The sequence below is a fragment of the Zalophus californianus genome, chromosome 10 (genome assembly GCF_009762305.2).
Source record: "Zalophus californianus isolate mZalCal1 chromosome 10, mZalCal1.pri.v2, whole genome shotgun sequence".
NCBI lineage: Eukaryota > Metazoa > Chordata > Mammalia > Carnivora > Otariidae > Zalophus > Zalophus californianus.
In genome coordinates, this window is record NC_045604.1 from 40,578,454 (window position 1) to 40,585,340 (window position 6,887).

At 39.8% G+C, this 6,887-nt stretch overlaps 1 pseudogene; it reads left to right on the forward strand.

Annotated features, from left to right (window-relative positions):
- The first annotated feature begins 3,933 nt into the window (after positions 1-3,933).
- On the forward strand, positions 3,934-5,269 carry LOC113932608 (annotated as a pseudogene).
- Positions 5,270-6,887: the final 1,618 nt, after the last annotated feature.

A 6,887-nucleotide genomic window follows, 5' to 3' on the forward strand; every position in this document is an offset into this window, starting at 1 on the left:
ATCAAGGGTATCATACTAACAATACAGTTTTTCTCTGCTGTTGTTGATTGTCTGGACTGAATTCGTGTTTGATTAGGATCAGATTTTCCCATTATAAAGTTACTCTCCACCCCCTTCCATACTGTTCCCTTGGAAAGGAAGTTACCATATGCAGTTCGTACTTAAAAATTGGGGAGTTATATTCCACCTCGAGTGTGGAACATCTCCCTAAATTATTTAGAAATTTTCTGTGAGAGAGATTTATCTACTGTTTCTTATCTACTTGCTTATATGCATTTATTTATATCAGTATGGACTCATGGATATTTTATATATATATTTTATAATCTAATACTATTTTATTTTGTTGTTCAAATTGCTCCAGCTTTGGCCATTGAGACCTCTTTCTGTTGGTTCATTTGTCTCTTTGACATACTACTATTATTGTGGTTTTCCATTTGTCTGCTTTGCTTTTTGTTTATTAGCACTTCTTTCCTCTCTGCATTACAAGATGCTTCCAGGTATCATCTTGGATACCTGAGACCTAGAATCAGCCATTTCTCCAAGTGCCAGTGTTAAAACATTAAATACCCAGATAGTCACTGGAAAACAGCTGGTGCTCTGGGTCCCGAGTGCCCCCTCACCCTTCTTTCATGTTGGCTCTTTGCCGCCGCCACCTAGTAACTCAAAGGTGAATGTCCTGCCCAGGAGGGGGCCCAGACACCCAGAATCCTACCCCAGTACAAGAGGCTGCATCTAGCATCTGTTGATTGGCCCATGCCAGTGCCAGACTAACTTAAATATTTTGACTCTCATCCCTGCTTTACAGCTAGTGATTATTTTAATCTTTGCTTTCTTTAACTTATGCTGTTTAGAAGACGACGATGTTAGAAGTTAGTATGTGCTATTTTCTTCCAAAAAAAAAAGCCTTTCTGTAGTCAAGACAGAGAGTAGACTCTATGTCCTAGGATTGCTTCTTTCAAATGGTTTTATGTAAAAAAAAAAAAAAAAAAGTGTAAGTTATCCTAAGAAGAAAAATTCATCTTGTCACAGGCATCTTTTAAGAGAACATAATTTGAGAAGACTTATATCACTTAGGTCTTGTACTCTGATTCTGTCTGGTTGTTGGACAGATCACAGGTGCATTTCTTCATTCCTCAGCTTTGTACAGCCCTCCGGCATTCTGTACTGCCATTTAATTACTCCAACTGATTTGAGTTTTGGCATGATGTTGTCAGCTTATCTGGCATGGAATGAGTCTTGGGCTACAGGCAGACAATTTTGCTATCACATGGAGTGTTCAAGGATGCTCGCACTAAGGATGTTGACTACTCTATCACATAGGCTCTTTCTGTTGATTGAGTGATTTGCTTTTGTGACAGTGTTATAAATGCTTATGCTTCTTCTGAATAACTGGGCACAAAGAGATGCATAATGGATTCCATTTCCCTTTTATCCTACTAGACTTCTAGTAGGCTATGAGTCAAATTTGTGGTTCCATTGTGGTCAGTGTGTAGAGTTTTATAGAATTAAATACTAGTGTGATATTGCCTTCCTAGTATTTTCTCTTTCATTTTTTCATTCATATTTAATTATATATCAAATACATAAACATAAATATATGACAGAGTATGCTATTTAACATTCTGGCTAAATTGTGGCCCAATCATCAGTCACAGAAATATTATTTAGGTGGTTATTACTTTCATTAAGCAAGCGGATTGAATCTCACATAATTGTCGTTCATGCCTTTATTTCTCCAATTTTGCTTCTGTTCTTACGCTATTTCTTTGCCATATTTAGCCCTCTATCTGCTTATATATACATTCCTTTGCCAACAAATCAAGAGAGAAGCCTGATACCAAGGTGATTTATATATTTAAATTTTATTGTTTCTCTTTGTTTTTATTCACTAGAGCTCAACAAGATAGAAATTGCATTCACTCAAGGAGTCAAACATTTGTCTTGTTCTCACTAACCCAATTACATCATCAATTTTCTCTGTTGTACTATGGTTGATTAAACTGTAAGAGCGAGCTCTCCCTCAGTTTCATTTCAAGCCACTTGAAATCTACCTTATATTTCAATGGACATGAAGGACTTGAATGCCTAGAATCTTAAGATCAGCCCAATAGAATTCTGTCTTTAACTTTGGCCATAATCACAGTACATAGCAAATAAGTGCTATTTTTGCCTTGCAAGTAACCCGTTTCCTTCCTCTGTTAAAAGTAACCATACTTCCTCTAGGGGACATATCTCATATGGTTTGGTTAGAGCTGCTACTTCTTTCTACCCTTGGGAAATCAGCCATCTCATGATTGTTCACAGTAATTTAAGGATAGGCAAGTGACCCAAGCTGGATCTAAGTGAGCCCTCCCTGGAGCTTTCATGTTAAAGTCATTGAATAAACAATTTTGTTCTATCCATTAATGAAGAAAGGTGGCATGAAGTTAATCCTGGGCTGTAGGCAACTATTTTGCACTCACACAAAGATAGCTTGCTGCATGGGTAGAGAGAGATTTGGTACCTTAATGACATTATTTTGAGCCCTTGTTTCCAGCTATGTCTGGAATCAGCGTCATTCATCAGCTTTTCAGTTCTGTAAGGCCAATAGAATATCATTTTTATTTTAAGCCAAACTGAAGAGTTTCTGTCTTCTGAAATTGACAATCCTGACTAATCACTGTATATTGTATTAGGCGATAATAAAGGTATAGACAAATACCACTGGAATACAAAGGAGAGGGTAACTGAGCTTGAAGGGGCCAAGGAGGGCTGTTAAGAGGACATTGCAGATGAATTCAATCTTTAAAAAATGAGTTTTTGGGATGCCTAGGTGGCTCAGTCATTAAGCATCTGCCTTCGGCTCAGGTCATGATCCCAGGGTCCTGAGATCGAGCCCCACATCGGGCTCCCTGCTCAGCGGGAAGCCTATTCTCCCTCTCCCACTCCCCCTGCTTGTGTTCCCTCTCTCACCGTGTCTCTCTTTGTCAAAAAAATAAATATTTTTAAAAATTAAATAAAAAATGAGTTTTCAAAGAGAGGAACTAGGTTGAGCAGATCAAACAATGTGCTTAAAAACCTGGGCTCATGAAAGAGCACAGCACATCAGATTCTAGAATCCAGAATATGTAGTAGGCAGGCGTAGATTGCGGGTTGCACTCAGGAAGCAGAAGCTGAGATGGAGTTTTTCATATCAAATATTTAGTAGGCATCAGTACGTGTAGATGAGAGGAGTAAAACTTAGGATCGGGTAGAGGAGAAAAGATGAACCTCAAAGCTTTGGCCAGCCCCATGGAGAGCGTGGGGTTGAAGAAATTAGGCTTTTAAACTCCCACTGCAATTAGTTATTGGAGGAGGGCCCTATAGAAAGGTTAGGTCTCCAGGCAAGAGTGCTCTCTGCAGCTGAGGCAAATCCTGAGGCAGCTGACAGCTCCCTCAATAAACCCTTGTTTGAATGGGTGTCTAGGTAATACATTTCTGTGTCTTTCAAAGGAACAAAGAGATGAATTGAAAAAAACAGAGATCATTTCTCTTCATAAGGAACCTCAAATATTATGTTATAAATGTTGGCCTTTATCCTGTAGGTATCAAATCTATTGAAAGAGTTTAGCTGGGAAGTGCAAAGTTTATATGTCCTTTTTAGAGGAGTACTTCTGAAATTCATTTATTTTGTCATTGGGAATCTTCCATATACCAGGCATTATTCTACATACTTGAGATATATCACTGAAAACAAACAAACAACAAACAGAAATCTTTATCCCCATGAATTTCATGCTTCCTTTAGAAAAGGAAGATGGATAATAAATAATAAACATATGATTAAATTATAGACTATGTTAGGGCAGTTAGTGCCCTAAAACAGAGCAAGGCAAGAGGGATGAGAAGTGCTGGGGAGAGAAATATAGATTGCAATTTAAAATAGGATGATTTACACAGAAGGAGTGAGCCATGGACATCTACGGGAGCAAGCATGCCAGGCAGAAAAGGCCAGCCAGTAAAAGAGTCCTAAAGCAAATGCTTGTCTAGAAGGACTGAAGAGAAAGGTCAGAAGTCATCTCCAGAAAAGTATGAAAGTGAATGGAATAGGCCAATGCTTCTCATACTTTTTTTCCCCCACTTTTTACACTCTTCTCCTCCCAGAATCAATTTTTGCTTGCTTGGAGCAAGATAACCCACACTAAGAATGAGTGAACTAAAAAAATGTAGCATTATTGGCACGCAGCTGACAGTCTTCTTCATGTGACTCTTACAGCCATTTCTCTCTGGGCACAATGGCAACTCTTAAAGGAAAAACTGACTGCACCAGATGCAGAAGAATAGTCAACCATCCCAAACAATAAGATCACTGTAGTGGGTGTTAGACAAGTTGGTACGGCGTGTGCCATCAGCATTCTGGGAAAGTCTCTGGCTGATGAACTTGCCCTTTGGATGTTTTGGAAGATAAACTCAAAGGAGAAATAATGGATATGCAACATGGGAGCTTATTTCTTCAGACACCTAAAATTGTGGCAGATAAAGATTATTCTATGACTGCCAACTCTAAGATTGTGGTGGTGACTACAGGAGTCCACCAGCAGGAGGGAGAGACCCGGCTCGATCTGGTGCAGAGGAATGTTAATGTCTTCAAATTCATTATTCCTCAGATAGTCAAGTACAGTCCTGATTGTATCATAATTGTGGTTTCCAACCCAGTGGGTATTCTCACATATGTTACCTGGAAACTAAGTGGACTTAGTGATTGGAAGCACTGTGTAACTGGAAATGGGTGTAATCTGGATTCTGCTAGATTTCGCTATTTTATGGATGAAAAAATTGGCATCCATCCCCGCAGTTGCCATGGATGAATTTTGGGAGAACATGGCAACTCAAGTGTGGCTGTGTAGAGTGGAGTGAATGTGGCAGTTGTTTCTCTCCAGGAACTGAATCTAGAAATGGAACCCAAGACAACAACAGTGAAAATGGTAAGGAAATGCATAAAATGGTGGTTGAAAGTACGTACAAAGTCATCAAGCTAAAAGGATATACCAACTGGGCTACTGGATTAAGTGTGGCTGATCCCATTAAAGCCATGTTGAAAAATCTATCCAGGATTCATCCTGTGTCAACGATGATGAAGGGAGTACATGCCATGGAGAAAGACATCTTCCTGAGCCTTCCATGTATCCTGAATACTCAGAGATTAACCAGTGTTATCAACCAGAAGCTAAAGGATGATGAGGTCCTGAGGTTCAAGAAAAGTGCAGATACTTTGTGGGACATCCAGAAAGACCCAAAAGACCTGTGACTTCTGGCTTCTAGGCTATAGATATTTAAAACTACAATGTGATTAACTATGAGCCTTTAGTTTTTCATCCATATACATGGATCACAGTTTGCTTTTGTCTTCCTAAATATGTGAATCTGGGCTCACAGAATTAAAGCCCATACTTGGTTTAATGTTTGCAATATGAGCCCTTGAACAAATAAAATTAACTATCATAGGGTTCTTCTAAAAAAAAGAAAGAAAGAAAGAAAGAAATGTAGCATTATTGCCAGAAGGCAGCATTTATGAATGTTCTCGCTGTCATTAGATTCATGGTCATGAATCTAAAGGATAACCATCAGGATGGCTGTATGTTTTTTCCACTCATATTCAGCTATGTGGGTCAAAGCATGGAGTAAGCAGAGGTTCTATTTAACCCATGCTGTGGTCCACCAAACAAGAACAACAAACCTTAGAGGAGCAAAAGAATTAACGCTATAGTCAAGGAAGGAATTATAATGATTAACCACCATGGAATGCAAAGTGGATGAGCAAGAAGAAAGAATGTCAAGGGGATAAAAGACAATGGAAAGGTCTTTAAATCAATGAACTGAAGTGCTGGGGAATGAGAGGATATTTGAGGTTTTGTTTCTAGAAGGGCTGAGAGAAAAGTAGAAGCTGGTGGTCTGAGGATAGAATACATGAAATTGAATGTAAGGAAAGTTTACAGAATTGATAATATCAAGGTATGGAGTGTGGCCACAGTGCTAAGTAGCAGAGGCAGGGGCAGAGACAGGTCAACTGTCTCCTCTGATATCAACCCAGGGAGGGGAGGGAGAAGAGACCTCACTACTTCGGGGTGAAAGTGGAAGTCCAGGCCCCCTATGTGGTCTCCACTGGCCTGAGAGGGTTGAGACTTGTTAGTGTCCTGCAAGGACACTGCTCCCTGCTCAGTCTTTTAGGACACCACCCCCATGACAGAAGGAAATGTGGTTTGGCAACTCTCATTACAGCCTGGTGAGTGTAGAAGTCTAGGTTCCCCATTTGACCTTTGCTGATCTGGGTGGGGGTAAGATCTGTGATCTAGGTTAGAATAAAGTGGTTATATTCTAAAAATGTTCTGACTTACAAGGCTGCCAATTTTCTGGCCCTTTGGTTAGTGATAGAAGGCTTTGTTGGGTGTTTTATTGTTGTTGTTTTGCCTTTTTTCTTCTTGCAGAGGAGTTATGATGGTTGTGGACATTGAGAGAGTTCAGAGTTTTTAATGACCAAACTGGGTAATACCAAGAGTTTCTTTATAATCTAAAGAGAGAAAAGTAGGGGTAGATGTGGCCCTCTGAGAATTAGGTATATCTACAATAATGTTCAGTTGCTAGTGTCAAGATTTGGTCAAAACTCACCCGCAGACATCAGTGCTAGGCCAAACTGTGTACCAGAATAACTTGCCTGTAAGGGAAACAGATGGCATCCTGGCCTCCCATGTGTTTGGGAAAGACTGCCCATCAACGTGACTGGAGAAGTACTTCCTACAGCCGTATCAGGTACAAATGGATGCAACCATTTTTTGAAATTTTCTGGAACTCTGTGAAGCTCACCAGTGTCCAGGTCCATTAAACCTGGAACGGGCAAAAGGATAGAGCAGACCAACAACTCCAGGGTT